Raw genomic sequence first — 19,786 nt, forward strand, 5'->3', positions numbered from 1 at the left:
TTTTATTCTCTTTATGCAGCATAGAATAAATCCTTTTCAACAAATACTAAAACCAAACTGAATTTTCTGAGGTTGTGTAGTTGTATATGTTACCTAATAGATCCATTACTTTGTTACTTTTCTTTGTGAAAGCTCCTCATAAATTTAGATGTAGTAGAACTGTTGTAGTATAACATTTATAAAGAGAGGAAGGAAGTTATTTTATACTGAAGCAATGGACTGTAATTCTCAGGAAGGTAATGGAATTGTTGTCCCTTGAATACCTGAAGTTGAGATGTAATGACTTGCTTCTTGCCTTAGGAAGTTTCACTAAGGGCAGACAGACTGGAATTACTGCTGGTTTGAGCTGCATCCACCTGATCATAGGTTCAAAATCTTGGCAAATTTTTATTTATAGCCATGCAGGTTTAGTAATTAGGAGTAGCTGGACAGTTGTGATACTCCATTAAGCCCCATTGTGTCTGATTAAGTACTTTGCCCTCTGAAGATGCTGTGAAATAGTGCTGGGATTTATATATACAGGCTGGTCTCTTTGTGGTGCTGTTGCAATAGAGACACGTTGAAATGGAAAATTCTTCCTGACAAACGAGGGAGCCATCTATTAATTCTGCCAGAACTGAAATATATTGCTCTAAAACTAGAATCTCTAAAGGAATGAAACCAAACTCATTTCCTCTTCAAGCTGTCAAGTACAACTAGAATCTAAATTTTTTAAAACCTCTTTCCTGGCATTGATCCTTTTTTAAGGGTGAACTTATTTAATTCTTCCTGAAAGGCGCTGAACTGAGATCTGGATTTCTGGAGAGATTCTCAGAGTTGTTGTCCTGGTTAACAGCAGGGTGATGCTCATTAGTATGGCTGAACAGATAATTAGGCTGATAATGCTAATTCAGGTCTTGATCACTTTGATAACAGCAAAGGATGAAGATATAATTGGAACTGTAATTCGTTAGGTGGATATTTGTTCACAGAACATAGATCAACTACCAAAAACACTTTAATTTTTTTTTTACTTTTGCACTTATCTTTTTGGAGGGTTAAAAAATATTTGGCGGGAGGGGAGGAGATAAAAATAATTTATTACTAAATTTTGGAACAGTCAAAAATCGTTGATATATGGAGTCACTAAATAATTACCTATTGAACTATTGATTATTAATTTTATGTTTTTAAGATAATATTGATAGACTCTTTAGCATAATAGATCCAATTATTTATTCTGGAGCAAAAAGTTAATTTTATGCTTTTAAGAAATGTTTTGCCCAGAATTTTTCTCTAATGAGAAATACCTGCTTTTCCTCCTTGAATGCACAATGAGTGTAAGTGAATTACTTCAGTTTAAGATGATCTGTTCTGCAAAAGTTCCAAGTTGGTTTGTATCAGGATGAAGTCTTTGTATCCAATAAAGACCATTCTAGCCACTTTCCTGGACTTTTCTCCAGTCTGTGTGGATTTTCCTCTTCACTTTTCCCAGCACTCAAAATCTATGCCTTCAAAATGGTGTGTTAGAGTTTTATTTATTCATAGTTATGTAAGGAAGAGCATGTAGTCAGAACACTTCAATTTCCTCCTGTTAGGGGAGGACCCTAAGAATTTCTCCTGATGCTAATTTAAAAAAAAAAAAAAAAGTTTCTTTTTATTGGTCAGTTGTTTGATGTTTACTTTCTGAGTATTTAGTAGCAGAAAATAGCTGGAAGGAATTGTTACTGACACGCAAATTTTAAACTGACACTAGGGAGTATTTGTGGAAAATATATTTTACAGTTGGAGTAGTAGCATTCATTAGAAAGTTCTCACCTTAATACACAATGATTAAGCATTAAAGAAATCAGCACATTTTGAATGCTTACAATAAATAGTGGAAAAAAAAGGCAGCAGAACAAGCATTTTTAGGACCTACCTGTAAGATATCTTTTGAACAGCATACAGTTGCAAGTAACTCAACCAGCTAATAGGGAGGTCCTAAAGAGAACCCTTTTCTTCTGAAATTTGTAATTAAAAAAAAAAAAGTACATGACGGTTCCATAGCTGTGTGTGGAGTGTTGGTTGTTGAATGGTTTTCTGTAAGTCAAGAGAAATAAACAATTTTCAGTGGTAGTAGCAGTATAGCTGAGGCAAAAAAATGTGTATGCCGCCTTTCCATATGAAAGAAGGTTTGCTTTTCCTTTCTTTTACCCCTTTAAAAATTGCTAAATGCAAATAATAAAACAGAAAAATTGTCTTGAGAGTTAATGGAATTAGAGAAAATGGTAGACCAGGATAACTGGAAATATATTGAAATGTATTGGGTAGTCTCAATACATCTGTGTTATAGAAAACCATCTTTTTTTTTTTTTTCCTGGTGCTATTCTTTTGAGATCTGTTGAAAGGGGACACAGAGCAGGGATGCTCCTTGCATGCTGTAACTTCTGTTTTGCATGTTTTCGTGAATGCACCAATATTGTCTGAATCTATTACTTTCAAAAATGTGTATATATAATTTTTCTATTCAATTAACTACAAAGCAACTTTAGAAAGTATTTTTCCTCGCTTAAGGTCAAGGGAGCCACCAAGCTTCTGAGTCTCTGGACAAATGTGAGTGGGCAAAGGACCACAATCAGTTGTCTTATGACATCTTCAAAAGTTAGCACCCCTCAATTGTGATATGGTGATGGCAGGCACCATGGATTGTTCCTAGTCCAGTGAACATATGAAGCTGAACAGACGTCCTTATACCCTCTGTGGTGGTGGTTTGATTCAATTCCCGGTGTTCTGGGAAGGTGACTGGGCCAGCTAACTTGTCTCAGCTGAGGCATTGCAGCTTCTTAATATGTGCTGAATCTTTTACTTGTGATTGCCTGATCATCATCATCTTTATGTCCGTTTGGCAACACAAAGAAACTCTGAGGCAGGTTTAAAGAAATTTGCTCTTGATTTCATAAACAGTTACAGAAATAGTAAAATAAAAGGACCTTGGTAAGAATGTGCTTCGTGTCTTCTAGAAAGTCATTCTTTCAATAGTGAAAATGATGCTTTGGATGCACTTACCCAGTGAGTTTGGGTGATCCTTCAGATAGCAGTGTGGTGAACTGGAGTTAATGGGGGAAAAAACAAAATAGCTGTAGGTTATCTTCAAAGCTTTGGTTATCATTCTAAAACAATTTTTCCTATTTTGGATGTAAATTGTGCCACTGAATTGTATACACTTATATTCCTGAGGGAACATAGGTCCTGTCAAAATGAGACAGTCTGAACTGGCTGAGGCCAGCTGAGATCAGGTTGTGTTGTTTGCTTTGACTGATACAGGATATCTAATTTAGTATGAGAAGTCCAAGTCCACCTCCTTGTTGTTTAGCTGAAAAAAGAAACAATTCTTGTTTTGCTTTTTTCCATTGTGCAGTGTGACGTTTAATTCCTCTTCTCGTTAGCTGCAAATACAAAGGTTTTCAGGAATATGCCCCATGACTTTATGAGGTTGTCTGTTATATCTACTTTCAGTACAAAGTACATCTAGTCATTATAAAGGCTGGTGGTGGCTGTGTTTACATTGGAAGTACAGACTTTCATAAGTACTTCAAGAAAATATTGCAATACTATGTGCACTTCCGTTTGGAGACCTTGATTTGTTTTCACTGGGCCCTAGATTTTTTTTCCAGATTTGCTATACAGACCTGAAATCCATTAATCACAGGTTAGCTGTGGGGTACTAACCCCAACTTCACAAGGGAGTAGAAGGTGCAGAGTGAGAAGGGGGTTGATTTTATTTTTGGAAATAGCTGTTGGGCAAAGCACTTCTTAAAGCAACAAATTTTTTATTTTATTCTCTTTTTGTTAAGTTTCCAAGTCCCTTGTTGTCCCCACTATTCTGGACAAAAGGGTAGTTCTTGGTTCCCTGAGTTAAACTGTGCTGGGTGCCAGAGGAGTTTAAATTTTTTTACATTCCGAAATTGAATGTTACGCATTAATTTTCTTTGCTAAGTAACGTGTGCTCTGCTATACATTTCAATCTGTCTTTCATTTATTAGGCACACATTATCAGTGTATAATGAATGTAAGAAGATATTTCTCTGAGAAATGACAACTATATAAGTAATTCAAGTAGTCAGAAATCAAATGGGCTGTGGCTTTCCTTGTGGTTCCTACCCTAGCAAGCTGACACCACAGAAATGTATGGGTGGGGAATGCTGCTTTTGAGTAATCGACAAAGGACTTGACTTCCTCTACATGAGAAGCTAAATATTGTCCTAATACCAAAGAAAAAGCCAATATCCTGTGAGTGGCAAATAGAACCCTAAAGTGGATGAAGGCTTATGACTGACCAAGCTCTTGCAATGAGCTGGCTTTATCTGAGCACAAAGGGGTCCATAGGGCAGCTTTTTTTTTTTTTTTTTAGCTAAAGAGCTCTCAACGGCTGAGTGGATTGACTGATGGTGTCAGTGTTTCCCTCTGAGTTCATTAAAAGAGTGTGAATGTCTCTCTGAGTCCAGTGGGTCTAACTGAAAAGGGCAAAAAGCTTGAGGTGGCTTCAACACATCCTGTTTCCCAGTGACCAGGGAGAGCATGTGAGCATGTTCTGGAGACTGGTAATGGGATTCAGATTGGGATTGGGATCGAATGGTGGACTGCAATTTCTCTGTTTTTATTGCTAAGTGTAATTTATATTGTGTTATGCAGTGTATTTTAGTATCATTCTACAAAAGCAGAAGTGCACTCTAACATCTGCCATCTTCAAATATGAGTTTGATATTAAACATTATAGGGAGAACCTGGTCAGGGAGTATTGGACTCTGACAAATACTGCTAATAGGTCTTGCTAGAATGATTTTTCTAAGGAAAGCAAGATCTAGGCATAAAATAAGTGTTCATTCCACATAATTGTTTAATGTCTGAACTGGTACTAAAAAAACTATTACTTGAAAGCTAATGGGCATGTGAAAGCAAATCCAGTGTGCTGAAGGACAGAGGACATGAAATTGGGCATTGTGGAATGAAAGGGCTGACTTGAGAAGGAGAGCATTTCACTGCAGATGTAAGAAACAGATATAATGACTTTCAAGGCAAATGAATCTATCAAATAAGCCTAGAACTGCTGCTAGATTTAACATTTCCAATGATTTTATAAAAAGGCAATAAAAGAAAGCAAACCAAATTAATATTTTCAGATTATATCGAGGTCAGTATTAAAATGATTTGTACCTCCTTGTAGCTTTTGTTGTTAAATTACAAGAAGATTCAATCAATTGCAAAAGTTGGTTAATATATTCTGGTATTTTTCTACATTTCTACTTTTTTTTTTTAATTTATAAAAAGGAGGAAAATGCTGCATTTACTACTCTTGAAATCTTTTCTGCTCCAGGTTCATCCTGTTACTGCTTCATAGTTAGGCTATAAGAGTGTTAGTTGGGACATAAGTTAAATAAGATACTGAAATATTATTTTTGGTAGTGTGTAGGACTAGATATGTGTATAAAATCCCTCCTACACATTGCAGGTAAAAATATCAGCTTTTTTCTTTTGTTTTCAGTAGATTGAGATGATACTATAAAGAGACTGGTACTTCTAAATCTACTTCAATGAGAAACTCTTTTTCTTGAAACTGAACTATCTTTTGAGAAATTGAAATTCAGCAGATCCTGTTACGTTTCCTACCAATGAATAATTCATACAAAATAAATGGGAAATAAAATACCATCTTTACAAGTGAAAATGCAAACAAATTTTTCCCCTTTGAAAAAAAGTGGGTAACTACAGAACTTGGAAAACTATTTGAGATATATCAAATACTATATCAGAAATAATAGTTTTGGTTTGGGTTTTGTTTTTATTTCAACTGATTCTTGCTGGTTACTTTTATGATGTTCACAAAAACTAGCTAGAATTATAATGTACTTATACTACAGCTCACATTGGTGTTTTTATTTCAAGTAAAGCCCCATGCATTCAGAAAATAGTTGTTGATACCAGTGTTGAAAAGGCAGCAGGGATTTCAAAGGATTCAAATGCCATTTATCTGTATTGTGATGTTATTTATACACATTTTTTGAAAATGCCCTTTCCTTACTTCCTGATTTTTATGAGCCACATTATGAGACATTTGTATCCTTATATCTCTCTACTGCAAACTTTTGCAAAGGTTAGTTTGATGTGATCGCTGATGTCCAGTGTTGCTGGGAAATGAGGTAATTTCATGTCTTAAGAATACTCTGTATAAGATATGCTATGAAAAATATCCTTAAGATATCTGCTGAAAACACTTATGAAGTATTTGAAGACCCATAACTCTATAACTGACTACCACAAATTATCTTAAAGAAGGAGAATGAAAAAAGTAATTCTTTCGCTGATGGAATTTGGCAGCTGTATCACTCATTTTCTTAGTCAAATGGATTCAGTGGAATTAATGTTGGACATAAAACTTCCTTTGAGAGGCAAAACTGCTTAAATTACAACTCTATAAAGATGATAGGTCTTCCGTGGGAGTAAGAATGAGGATTTCTAATAAACTACAGACTTAACTGGAAAAGTGGTTTAAAAGCGCGGGAAAAGAGAGCATTCCCATTTCCAAGAGCCAAACCTGGCTGTCCTGCTGCTGGCAGGGCCTGTGCCCGGCAACTCACGGTGCAGACACAGCCGTTGGGCTGGGAAGCCTTTCCAGTGCTTGCCGTCTGCAGAATTGTGGACTTTGTTTGGGAGGCTTGATTTTTAACATTTTTTGGCTTAGATTCAGCTGGTGTAATTCTCCCTTTCAATCTAGAGTTAAGTTTTCAGACTTTTAGCCAACGTGGTGGCCCTTCAGCAATGTGTGCTCTTTTTCCACGAACAGGATTCATCATCCTGTTCTACTTCCAACGAAACAATCTCTCTCACTTGAAGCAGCTGCTTGAGTTTTAAGGGCACCACTGACTGGGTACTTAAGCAGTTGCCTTGTTATTAATATTATTATTTATTTTAATAGTGAAGGCAATACTATCTTGTATTTTGGCCAAATGTCTTGTTTATTCTTAATTTTTTTGAGGAATAACTTTTATCTCTTTGGGACCAGGCATTCATAGGAGGGTGTGTGTTTCATACAGATCATGCAATGACTATCTGGGTCAGCAATGATGCGTTTATTGGAATAATTGTTCCAAGAAAACTGTAGGTTTAGAGAATGGCATTAATTTAGGTAGATTCCTAGCCTTTACGTAAGAGTAAAAGCCCTTTTTTTTTTTTTCTATCAAAGCTGTCTTTTTTCCAATATAATTTTGTATTGTGTTGTTCAATTAAACACACTTTTTATAGGCATTGTTAGACATTACACAATTGTCTTCCTCAAATTGACCTTTTCTGAGTTGTTAAAGTGCTATTTTGTTTCTTCTTCAGTTTTTTTCTGACTTTTTAAATATTGTTGGAGGCAAGGATTTAAACAGCCATGCAATAATTTTTATGTAGGTAATTTAAATATAACTAAATCAAGTAAAATTGAAGTTGTCTGCCAGCTTTCAAAGGCCATGTCACTATGTCCAAATTTGAATTAAATTTTCCAAAATTGAGACTTGCTTTGAATTTAAGTCCCTAGTTTAGTCCTTGACCAGTCTGGCCTGTATAAAACTGCCTCCACACTCATCCTCCTGCTCTGTTACTGCACTAACACAGTAGTTGCTGCACTAACTCTGCATTTTTGAAACCTAATGGAAACCTTCCTTAATTCGGTGACTCTGACAGCTGAAGAGACATTTGTGATGAGTTTGTTGGCACTTCTCTTTACCTTTTGTTGCTGGACTACCTTTTCAATTACTGCAGCAAGAATTCCTCAATGAAGTAATGAATACGAAGGCCAGATGATGGTTCCCTTGCTCAGGTTTCTGTCTGTGCCTGTGCTGGGACTTATCTACATCCAGCACTCAAGAAAACTGAAGCTGGTCCCAGGAGTGGAGCAAAGTCAATGTGCTTGAAAGCAGCAAGTAGTTGAGTCTCTTTGTGGATGCTCTCACACAGGTCAAGTAGCCTTAGACTGCGGTAGCTTAATCTTCTGAGCAACAGGTGCTGTCACATTTTCTGAAGAGGATTAGATTACAGCAGCTCCTTAAACCTGGGTGGCAACTTCTTGTACTTGATATTTTAACATGTTTTTATTGCACTGCCTTCACAGCTTTAGTTGATTTGCTCTTATTTATAGAGAGTGCAGATAAGTGCTATATGATAGAAATTACAGAGAGTACAGATAAAGGGTTTTTTTGGGGGTTTTGTGTGTGTGGTTTTTTTGTTTGCTTTTAATTCAATTATTGCTTAAATCTGTGATTGACTTTTGATTTGTAGACTGGACTAAGTATGTGCAAGTGCCTATATGAATCTTTTTAAACACATTAGTTTCTGAACCAGCCACTGCTTTGTTTAAAAAACAGATATCTAAGCATGTCCTTGGATGTTTAAAACAGTAATGTATCCTTAGCTATTTAGCTAAAACACATTTAGTTTAACCTTCCTTCATAAGCACAAGCTATCAAAATGAGGTGGCGAGCAAGGTAGGAGGTCTGCGGCTGGTGAGTGGGGTATGCTGAAAACACTCACTTGGCTTGGAAGTGCGCAGAAATCTCGGATTTGGGAAATGAATCATCACCTCAGTTCAGAAAGCAACATGGGTATGGCAACTGCAAGGCAGACACAAAAAATACTTTTTTTCTTTCTTTTTTTCAAAGGCAAGATGTAGCCAAAGCCACACTCTGTTCCTTCGAGGACATACTTGGTATTATTCTGTACAGGGTCACGACAGGAAGGAGGTGGGTGATGCTGTGGTCAGCAATAGGCATAGATAGCTTAACCAAATCAGACTGAGGATAAAGGAATCGATGGCAAGAGACAAACAAACAGTGCTGCTCCCTGAATGATGCATTTGGCCTCATGTTTTCCTTTCTGTTTTGTGAAAGAAAAGAGCTGGTCACATACGATTGTCTTCTGGCTTGTCAGATGAGGTGGGGTTAAAGAGCCTCCCCTTCCTTTAACATGAAAAATGGAGAGAAGATGGATGGGGGAACAAGCAGAGTACAAAAATGGATGGGATGAAGTTAAAAACCTGGGGTTTGGTAGCTAGGAGGGAGGAAAAAAGAGGCCTACCAAAATAACCCACCCCCAACAAACAAACCCCCACCCATAGCAGCTAAAACCCTTCTGCTCTCTGCATTCTAACTGTTTAAGGGTAGGGTTAATCTGTCCCAATTTAGATGTCTAGACAATTTCTATTTTATAATATAAGAAAATAAATAGATGCTGTCAAGTAATAATTATCCCATTACAAAGAGAGATTGAAAGAGCACAAAAGTCCTAGTCCATCACTAATGTATTATCATGACCTAAATGTAAAGGTAGGTATATATTTCTGTATAAGTATACATGTATATACTTATTTTTCCTGTTTTTTGTGTTGCTCTGTTCAGGGAAGTGAAAGGTTTGTGGCTGTTTTCTGTTCATCTCCCTGATGATTTTACTAGTCAGAACGTTGCTCCTTTCCTTGGTTTTTCAATCCAATCATTTAGATCTGTATGCTGATCTGTGGTTTATAATCATCATAATGGAAAATTTTAGTTAAAAACCCACTCTGAATTCTTAATATTTTCCTCAAATTGTCAAATTCGGTGAAATCGTGGTTGCTGGCTATGAATGCTTTTCATTGTATTGCTGCAGTTGTCTCATTTTTGCCATCCTGCTGCATTTTATTTGGCTGTATAAATTACAGCTTCCAAATAATCAGTGGATCAACAAGTGATACTCTGAGAAAATTCATAGAAATGTTTGTTTTCAGATTTGTGGAGAAAAGGCATAGAAATGACAATCGTTGTGTTCTTGCTTGTGTTGCTGCATTGGAAAATTTCTATATCCCCTAAGTATCACATACTATTAAAAGAAGTCTAGATTTCCAGGAGCAGGAGTAATTTCTGTGTAAACATGTAAAAGGAGGGTGAGGTTCTTTTCTTCTGGAGTTTAGATGTACAGTTCTCTCTCCTGAGAGCATCCATGTTTAATTTGAGTGCTATCCATTTCGTGTTGTGTTTCTGACACTGAATGCTGCGTGAGACCATTGTAGTTTTGGTGCTGACTTCATAGGAATATGTTTTACACTGTTGGCTTGACAGGCATCATTGAACTTTGCTGTGACAGACTAAAAAGGTATTTCTGGAAATTGAATAACATGCAGTAGATGACAAGGGTCCAGACTCAATCATGAAGGGAAAAGAACCGCAAACTTCTTGTAACCAGTAGAAAAGAGATGAAATCATTGAAGGTGACAGAACTATCTGGCATCATGAGAGAGGATGCTCTGCTAGCTCTCCAGTGCTAAGATAGAGGTAAGGATTGTTTTGCAAAGAAGCAGCAAAGAAAGGAAGGGAAGCTTTATGCCTACACAGAGTCAAAACTGCAAATAGGCGAGAGTGGAGAGCCCTCCCTTATCTGGAGATACCTTTCTAGAGTCCTGTGAAATGGATGCACGTGGGAAAACATTTGCCTGAGCATCAGCAAGGAATGCCTATTTGAACTTGTTTCTTGGTGAGGCAAAGCAGTTGCACTCATCCTAAAATTCTCACTGTTATTCTCCTCTTTGCCAATGCTGATTGATTCTGCAGTTGCCACAGTAATAGAAATCAACACAATACAACCAAGTACAGCTTGGAGGGGAGTGGTATTTTTGAGAACATTCTCTTTTCAGTACATTTATCAAGAGCAAAACCGACTGATTGGATTATAAGCACCTGAACTATTTAGAAACAAATTCACATGTACTTTTTTATGTAAACAAAAAAACCCACAACATTTAAAATTCAAAGTTTTATGTTGAAGTAAAAGCATCCATATACCATTATATATTGAAAAGTAACTTAGATTTAAGTGCTTATAATGGATCTAGGTTGTACGTGTACAATTCCAATAATTTCTTATGTATACATTTTTACTTTTCTTTGTAGTCACTACTCTGGCTAAAACCAGAATTTTTTAAAGACTCTCAAACAGGACCTTACTACTTCTTTCATGCCTTGATCTACAGTAGTGCTGTGGTTAAAACAGCAGTTTGGGAAAATAAATTAAGTTTGTGAAAGAGAAGAACCACCCGCATGCCACGCACATAGTCTGTATCAATTTGCACAGCCTGCTTTCACTGCATCCAGCCTTCTTCACTTGTGCCGCATCTGGTGTCAGTTAATACATTATATATAAATATGTTGCATTTTTCAATTCTTTGTCAGACACCTACAAGTTTATTTTACTAATTTTAGTTTTATTACAAAAATATTGTACCTGGACCATTTGTTGACTTTGTGCATCGCTTTCACAGCAAGACTCTGCTTGAAAGTCATTAAAGACTCAATGAGTCTTACAGGTATCATAAAGTATGTTCTCATCTTTCTTCCCATAGGTGGTGGCCCCTGCAGAGTATGTAAACAGAAGTGCAACCGAGTGTTGGCTATGAGAAATGATGAAATAATTTGTTTAAACAAAGCCAGGAGTTTGGGTGAACCAGAACACGTTCTGGCACCAGTGTCCTTTCTGGGTTATGTAAAAGGAAAATCCTATAGCATTCAGAACAAGAAACTGCTTCTCCCTCCCCCTTTTAATAACTAATAACTTATATCTTTTACTACGTTTTTTATTGTTTTTCTACTTTCCACTTGAGGGCACAAAACAGGTGGTGATGTGGTTGTGTACCTGGTACTGAGGAATCCCACCATTATGTTCACTTCAGTCATTTGTGTGGGACAAAATGCATAACTGCAGCTGAAAATGCTGGAATTGCACTTTCTCTGGTGCCTACTTCTCATAAGTCTTGGAAGATGAGGTGCATTTAATCTATTATCTGTGAAACTAAGAGGGAAACCAAAGTGAGAGAAATTCAGCAGCTTGTCCAAGTAGATGAACTCATGGGCAGAACCTGTGAAAGATTTGAAGATTTTAATAAAAGGGGAAGTTGTTGGTATTTGAGGCCGTTTCTCTCCATGTTGGTTGGTGAATTCGGATTTATTTATTTTTAAATCACACTCTCATACACTTATCTCGCCCCCCTTTTAAGAAGGAATCAATCTCATCCCGAAATTTGGCATGATTCTGGCAATAACTGAGGTGATTAGTGTTAACCATCAGTTTTACCCTTTAGAATAAAATGTGGCAAGTGAATAAAGCCTGATGGCATGGCTGTGCAAAATTTCATTTAACAGCTCATTGCAAGCAGGCCAAGTTGGATTGCCAAATATATCAAATCACTTTTATAGATTTAAGCTGTCTACCTCCTGATTTTCTTAATCGTAAATGGTATAACAGATATTGCTATACTTTTCCCGTGCATTGTAAAAGGAAAGTGTTTTAAATAAGCAGCAGAGCAAGCTGATTTGTTTGGTTAAGTTTACAGGTATAGGTTGTATGTGCTCCAGATGTTTCCACACATTCCGAGAGTCCTTCAGCCCTTTATTTCTCCTGCATCCAGGCTGAATACTCCAAATATGTCCAGTCAGTAAGCAGTTGCTGTCAGTGAGTTACTAAGAGGGCTCATCTGTTATATTTATGTACTTTTAATCCAAGAATGAATAGTTCTTGCTGTGCTGTTTCCAATGAGGAAACATGAGGAAATATGCCAGAACACAAGCTGCCTGCTTTTTTTGCAGCTACTTTTTTGGTTCTGACTCTTAGTGCATGGGATTAAAGGAAAGGGATTAGTGGAAATGAATGCCAAAATGTATCTATTCCTTTCTTCCTGGTGTGGAAGATCTTCTATCCAGATTCTTCTAATAATCAATGAATCTACAATGTTTTATGTGAGTATTTTCCCTCATCAGTCTGGTATATATGACCTTTAACAGACTTAGCGTGCATGTCCTGGGAGATAGTGAAGTGCTGAGGACAAGAACAATTTTAAGGATTCTGTACTTGGGAGTGCCCTCAAAAATAGTTTCTTTCTTGAGTTCCTTAACTTATTGACTGCATACTATTAAAAATGCAAGGAAGTCCTTTCTTGAGCTGTCAGTTTTCATTTGGTAGGTGGATCACAGCAAGTCTGAATGACTTCAGCTCATTTCTTTACAAAGTATATATTCACAGTTAAATGTAATAAATGCAGAATGATTTCCTTTAGAAAGAAATCTGATAACTGGTGTATGTTATGTATTTGAAAAACTTAAAGACCACAGATTCATTAGGTGCTACCAGAAGAAAGAGTTCCAGTAACTCAGTGTCATTCCTTTAGTGAGTAAAGTCAAAGCAATTTTTTGTTGATTCCTGTGGGTGTAAGATATATGCATACCTCCTCATTTATACTCTTGAGTGAGTATGAGGGATGATCAGTCTGTGGAAAAGTGTGTGTATATCCTTTCAGGTTGGAAGAGTTGGTATTATTTATTGTGCTTTGGAGACTTTCTTCTGCTTTTCCATTTCTACTCTTGTGTGGAGGCAGCTTGATCTAGGAAAAGGAAATTTGTGAAGGCCATGACCATATTTTTTGCTTGGTATCCTGGTGTACCGATTGCCTGGCAAGCAGAAGTATTTACTGAGAATTCAAATGGATTTTCCCTAGATGAGAAAAACTATTCATGTCTTCATCCAGAATGAGGCAAAGCTTCTCAGACTGTCTTTGAATGTCCCATGTGTCACTTGCTAACATTTAATGTGGCTCTGCTGACTGTCAGAGCCTGATCTTCAAATGGTTGCAGCCACAACCTTGTGCCAACTGTCTTGAACAGGCACTGGGAAACCTCCTACCCTCTGGTATCTAGTTCCTATATGTAGTCACAAGAAGAGTGAACAGGTTTACTGAGTTTCCGTTTCAGCTAGGCTTGAATGGGTACCACTTGGGTACACTGGAAGAAAATTACCTGGCAGATGCATTCAAGGTACCTGATAAGCAGTTTCTAGGTAAAACCTGTCTTGTATCTTACTTTTCTCTGCCTTGGGCCTTCAGTAATGCCAGTTTTGACATTTTGAAGCTGAGGGATAACACACATCTTCTTGTACAGAGTGAGAAACTGACTGTGGAATAAGTCATGGGCTATTATTCACTCTGCTGATGTCACTGTGTAATATATGGAAACACTGGTAGTGGTGCTGACAGGTCTGCTGTTTGTTTGGATTTACTAATCTGTTAAAGTTTTCACACATGGCATTCAAATTTACTGTATATGTCCAACATCATGGAAAGTGCTTTTGTTTTCATCTGAATCTAGATATTTCAGTGTCTAAATGATGAGGGATTCTTACTAGATATCTAGGCTATTTGCTATATTAACTCATGCCACAGCATTTTAATCCATTGTTCTTGGCTTACTAAGAGAGTAAAAATTTAGTTGGATATCCATTTAAATCAAAAGTGTGTTCACAAATTGCTACAGTTAACTCTGGGTCAGGACTGGGTTTCAAATGAGAAGATAAGAGTTCAAAGACATCAAAAGAAGTTGTGAATTTTGGCAACATTGTTTCACTCACTTTTAAATGAAGATACTTCTTTTGGTTTAGCCTTTCCATAACAGACAAGAAATAGTTTGTTGAATGAAGTGTTCTTTGAAAGACGAAATTGTTCCACCATAGAAAATATGCAGAACACTTAGAGTTTGTGTACTGCAAAACAATAGCTCATCTCTTCCCTAAAAATTTCTACTTATTATTTGCTTTAAATTACTTTGGATAATTTAGCTCTGTCTAGGTTTTAAACTGGAATCATGGATCATATGAGAGTCTGCTGGATGGGATGAGTATAGCCTGAAATAAGTGTAAAAGGTAATTTTTAAATGATTCAATGTTTGCTTCATGACCACTGGCCTTTGCTCTGTTGGTGTATGGAAATGTGTCAGATCAAAGTGGCTTATTTCCTATTAAAAAAAAAAAAAATCCAGTTCATGGAATGGATAGAGCATCTTGTACATGAATAAAGCTGCACATCAGAAGAGTTCAACTCTGCCTGTATTCTACAAAGGAATGTAGCATTACTTCTTGCTCAAATTGGTGCTTAGAGGCCTAAAAATGAACTGTAGTTTACACAAGTGACACAGTTTTATAAATTATAAATATAAGCAAATAATCAGCCTTGTGGCAATTTTTCCAGATAAATTAAGATTTATGAGATTGTGCTGTTTATGAATGTATGTGGGTAGAGATCTCTTGGGTTTTTTTGTCTTTCTTCAAGAGCTCTCGACCTTCTTTGGTTGAACTCAGACAATCTTGTCTCAAACTCAACGAATGTTATAGAATGAAAACATTTAGGTATCCTGCTTATGTATTCTGTTTAGGAAAATGTGAGAGTGTAAGTTCAGTCCTTACTAGGCTTGAGACAACCTCTACTGATGTCTAGACAATGGGAAAATACCTGTTGGAGCTTTTACCAAGTGGTTGCATGTTCTTAGTAAATTCAGTCACCCTTCACTTGTTTTGCTTCTTATAAAGCTACTTATTTCTCTTTGGATGTTATTTGTGCACAAATATCCCAAGTTCATCTTGAATTCCAGGCAAACTTGTTGATACTGGTGTGTATCTCATTCTATGCATCATGCTTTTAGAAGAAGAAAAATAGGAAGAAATAGTAAGAAAGGACATTTAATTCTCTGCTAAGTAATCAGTGTAAACACCTTGGATATGACACAGCTCTTAAATAAGAACTAATGTTGGTCTTGTTTTTATAAAGAACATTTAGTCTACTGAAGTCTACTTTAGTCTACTGCTGATTGGATATCAAGTCACAGATGAATACTGACAAGCATTGTGGCTCTGAGGTGTAAATGAGGTAGTCTGGATGCTGCCCAATTTTTCACCAGTTAGTCAATTGTAAATTTATATGAGTCAGGTGGTAATTAGGAATGGACATGTTCATTTTTCCTTTTTTAAGATATACTTGAATTTTGTGGGAGTTATGATTGATTCAGTTGTTACTGGGTTTACATTCTTCTTGGGAGGGCCTGCAAGATATAGGAAGGAGAGAGCAATGGAGGGGGGAGCATTCAATTATTTTTAAACAAAATATTTCTGAATAAGCAAAACAAAATAGGAAAACATTCTTATTTCTCAAATTGTTTTGGGACATCTTGCAGAAGTGTATTTTATTCTTTTGAATATGGATCTGCTTTATGTATCTGTTTTATGTACTATTTTCTACTCTGTGCCCTGCAATTAATTCCTAAGACCAATTATTCCTAACTATACCCCAAAAATAGACCCCTCTAGGAATGAGCTACACCTCGCTTTATTGCTGCCTTCTTAGTATTTTGGAAGCTCTGTTTGCTCAAATAGAAGGGTATCTATCAAATACAAATTCAAAAAGAGCTTTAAGGATTTTTCTTCCTGCCTCATTAAATTGTAGTATGCATCCATGCAGAAAATATTACTTGAAGTGTAAAAGCAGAAAATATTGTCTTGAATTGTGCATGATGCATTGGGCAGCTTCTCAAAGCCAGTTAACAAGGGTTATCTCTTCCTTAAAGCTTGAATAACCTGTCTGAGGAAGTTTAGATTTGATTTTTTTTCTTTCTCTTCCCTTCTCTGACTTTAATTTGCAGTGTTAGTGGAGTGCATTCTTGTTCCTCTAAATGGCACAGCAGTCTTGGGCTATATTCTTTTGTGCCCTAGATAGTTGCTAGTAAAACAGATACTTTTTTTGTTAATGGGTCTGCTGAGCTAATCCGTGATTGGTGGGAGGCAGCATGTGGGTGCCTTAGGGGAAAGTCTGGAGATGTGGAAGGTGTAAAGAGGTGTTTGTAGAGAAAAAGGTATGGAAATGTTTCCAGCTGGTTCTGGTGCTAAAGAAGGGAATATCTATGATAGATGAACCAAATACTTAGAGGACACAAAGAATATTGTCTCACCTTAGTAGCCTGAGTAGCTGTGGGTGGGGAGGAGAGGTGGTGTGGCACCACAGGCTTGTCCTCTGCTGTAACCAGTGGCAGTTTGGCACTGTTGAGACTGGCAGGAGTCACTGATGTATCAGAGCAGCAAATAATGCAGTACCAGCAGTATCTGTGGAAAGGCAGCATTTGTAGTGTTGGCAGATTTATTCAAAGTCTGCAAATAGCAGCTGGATCATAGAAAACATTGTATTGATGGTGTGTAACATCAAGGATTAAAAAGTTTTAAATCTCTAGCTGTCTTGCTTAGCAGAAAGGCATGTTAATGTAATTTAAGATTTCATAAAAATCACCAGATGTCTTCCGCTTGCAGGGAGGTAGGTTGAATGAGATTAAAAACACAGTTCAAATCTGGTTTCAAGTGTTTTACACTAAGAAAAATATTTGCATTTATTTTAGCCTAATTTTCCAGATAAGAGGTTAATATCATAGAATCATAGAATCTTAGGGGTTGGAAGGGACCTCGAAAGATCATCTAGTCTAACCCCCCCTGCCAGAGCAGGGTCACCTAGAGCACATCACACAAGAACGCATCCAGGTGGGTTTTGAATGTCTCCAGTGAAGGAGACTCCACAACCTCCCTGGGCAGCCTGTTCCAGTGCTCTGTCACTCTCACAGCACTCTTCCAGAAGAAAGATGGCTTCTAAGGTTTAAACAGGGCCTACTGTTAACTAATAGTGTGGAGTTTTCAGATGCAAACCTACAGAAGTGAGGTTTCACCAGTTAACTAGAAATACATTTTTACATAAACACTGAGAAAAAATACTCCTATTTTTATTTATTTTCCAAGAGAGGGAGAAATAAAAACACCCAAATAGGAATCTCTTCAAGGGGGAGAGGGGGGAAAAAATCACATCAATAATGTAATGAGTTATGACTAATAATACAGTAAGGAAATCTGAAAAATACCTGTGCTTTCTTCCTCCATGTTTTTAGCCTGACAGTGTTTCTTTAAAGAGTAGCTTTTCTAACAAGTCTGCAAAAAGCCTGCTGCAAGGGGAAGGTGAGCACAGAGGAAAGTTAGGGCCAATGTAGCCTTCTTTGTTACAGAAAGACAGAATTATGGTTTGGGGTCTGTCCTTATCAGGTTGATCTGTTTTGTAGATTGAGTATTAAAATGACTAGCTCTGGACAAATCCTTACCCTGCTGAGAACATTAAAATGTCATAGAGTTTAATATAGAGTAATTGGAGAGAACTCTACTTGAGAAGGAGATAAAGTGAAATTCCTAAAACAGATTTCAAGACTGCTGTGAACCCTTTTTGTCTGTCTTGAATAAGTGTGTTCCACTTTAATGAGATTATTCTGAGGCTCCCATCAGGTTTTATGCACAATTTTCTGCTGGTTTTCGAACAAAGATTTCTTTCTATTTTTCAATAGAATTTCCTTTCTATTGGGTTAACAGTAATGTCTTTATAGCTGATCAAATGTAGTCAAGTTAACTGACAGGCAAATTATTATAAACAATTATTGTCCTGATTTATACATTTCAGTTATGCAGATATGTATTTTGTTGTTTGGCTGCCTATTTGAGTTTCTCCTTAGTTTCTCCTTTTCCTTTTCCCATCCCAGGTTAGTTGCAGGTCTACATTTTAGGGGTATTGTTTCCCTACTGCGTCCTATCATTCCATCTAAGGAAAAAGGAATTGGAAACTCTTTAGGAAGAAGGCAAATAGGAGAAGGGTAAAGGCAACCTATAGCCTAGCATCGTTTGCATACCCCATAAAGCTTAGTTCAACCAAGTCCACTCCCTGTTGTTATGAAAGAAAAATAATGCACATCTTAATTCTTTACTTCAGTCATTGTTTCTCCCAAGAGAAAAGAGGTTATTGTAATTCCAGCTTAGTGGAAATATGTAAGGCCTTTACTCATCTTGTGCATAAAACTGATAACCCATGCAGTTGGGAGTGCTTATTTATTTCTTATTAGTTCATTTCAGTCTTTATAAGTCAACTGAGCATTCAGCATTTGTAAAGTGATTCTGGAAAATTATTTTGCATAAGTAATAGTAAACACTGGCGTTGCTTCCTGGCAGGGAATGAAAATGATTCATACAATTCCCAGTGGCCTAATGAGCAGGAACAGGGACTGAAGCCATGAATAGCTCATTGGCTGAAGTTTGGCAGCAGAAAAATCCATGTTGATCAGCTGTGCCTTCGCTAGCAGGCATCTTTTGAATCAGTGGGAATTACTTATTGTGAGGCATAGAGGGGCACAGAGGGAAGATTTGGCAGGCAAATTTGAAGCAGGAGGAGATGGAGAAAGAAAACCTCATACCTGGAAAACAAAATTAGCTGCAAACAGTGTTTTGCTTTCTCCTATTAATTTATCAAGATTTGTAACAGTGCCAAGAAGTTTTGTATTCTGTGAAGCACTTCAGCAAGCTTCCAAAGTATGCCTAAGATTTTTACAGCCTATGCAAATTCAGTGCTGCTAGGGCTGCCAAGTTCTTGGTATTTAAATGGTACCCCATTACTTCAAACAATTTCACTGTCAGCCATTACACAGGAAATTCTTCCACTTTCTCTTGTTTGTTTTTAGAGTAAATCCAGTTTCAACTTAATTGTAATTTGGATTTTTATCTTCAAAAATCAGCAAGTGAGCCAATGAAAGCACTCTATAAAAACATAAATAACAGTGGTAATCAGATACTGAAAATAAAATACATGAAACAAAATCTCATCAAGTAATGAACTGACACAATTTTCTCATTTCTCTTTTTGTTTCACAACAGTTAGATTGTCAGATGACTCATCATCTGCTTTGATTTGAAATACGATGCGTGTCTGGAGAGTCACTTATGTGTATCGCTGCCTTTTGTCTGTGTGAATTAGGGAGGCTTCCAGAAAGCTCTACAACTTGAACAGTTTACAGTTGCTGTTATTTTGTTGGGATACTTTGTTTTCTTCACATCCAACGTTACTGTTTAAGTATTTGTTTGTGCTATGATCCAAAGGCCGTTGCAG

Source organism: Apus apus, chromosome 8 (genome assembly GCF_020740795.1).
Source record: "Apus apus isolate bApuApu2 chromosome 8, bApuApu2.pri.cur, whole genome shotgun sequence".
Classification (NCBI taxonomy): Eukaryota; Metazoa; Chordata; class Aves; order Apodiformes; family Apodidae; genus Apus; species Apus apus.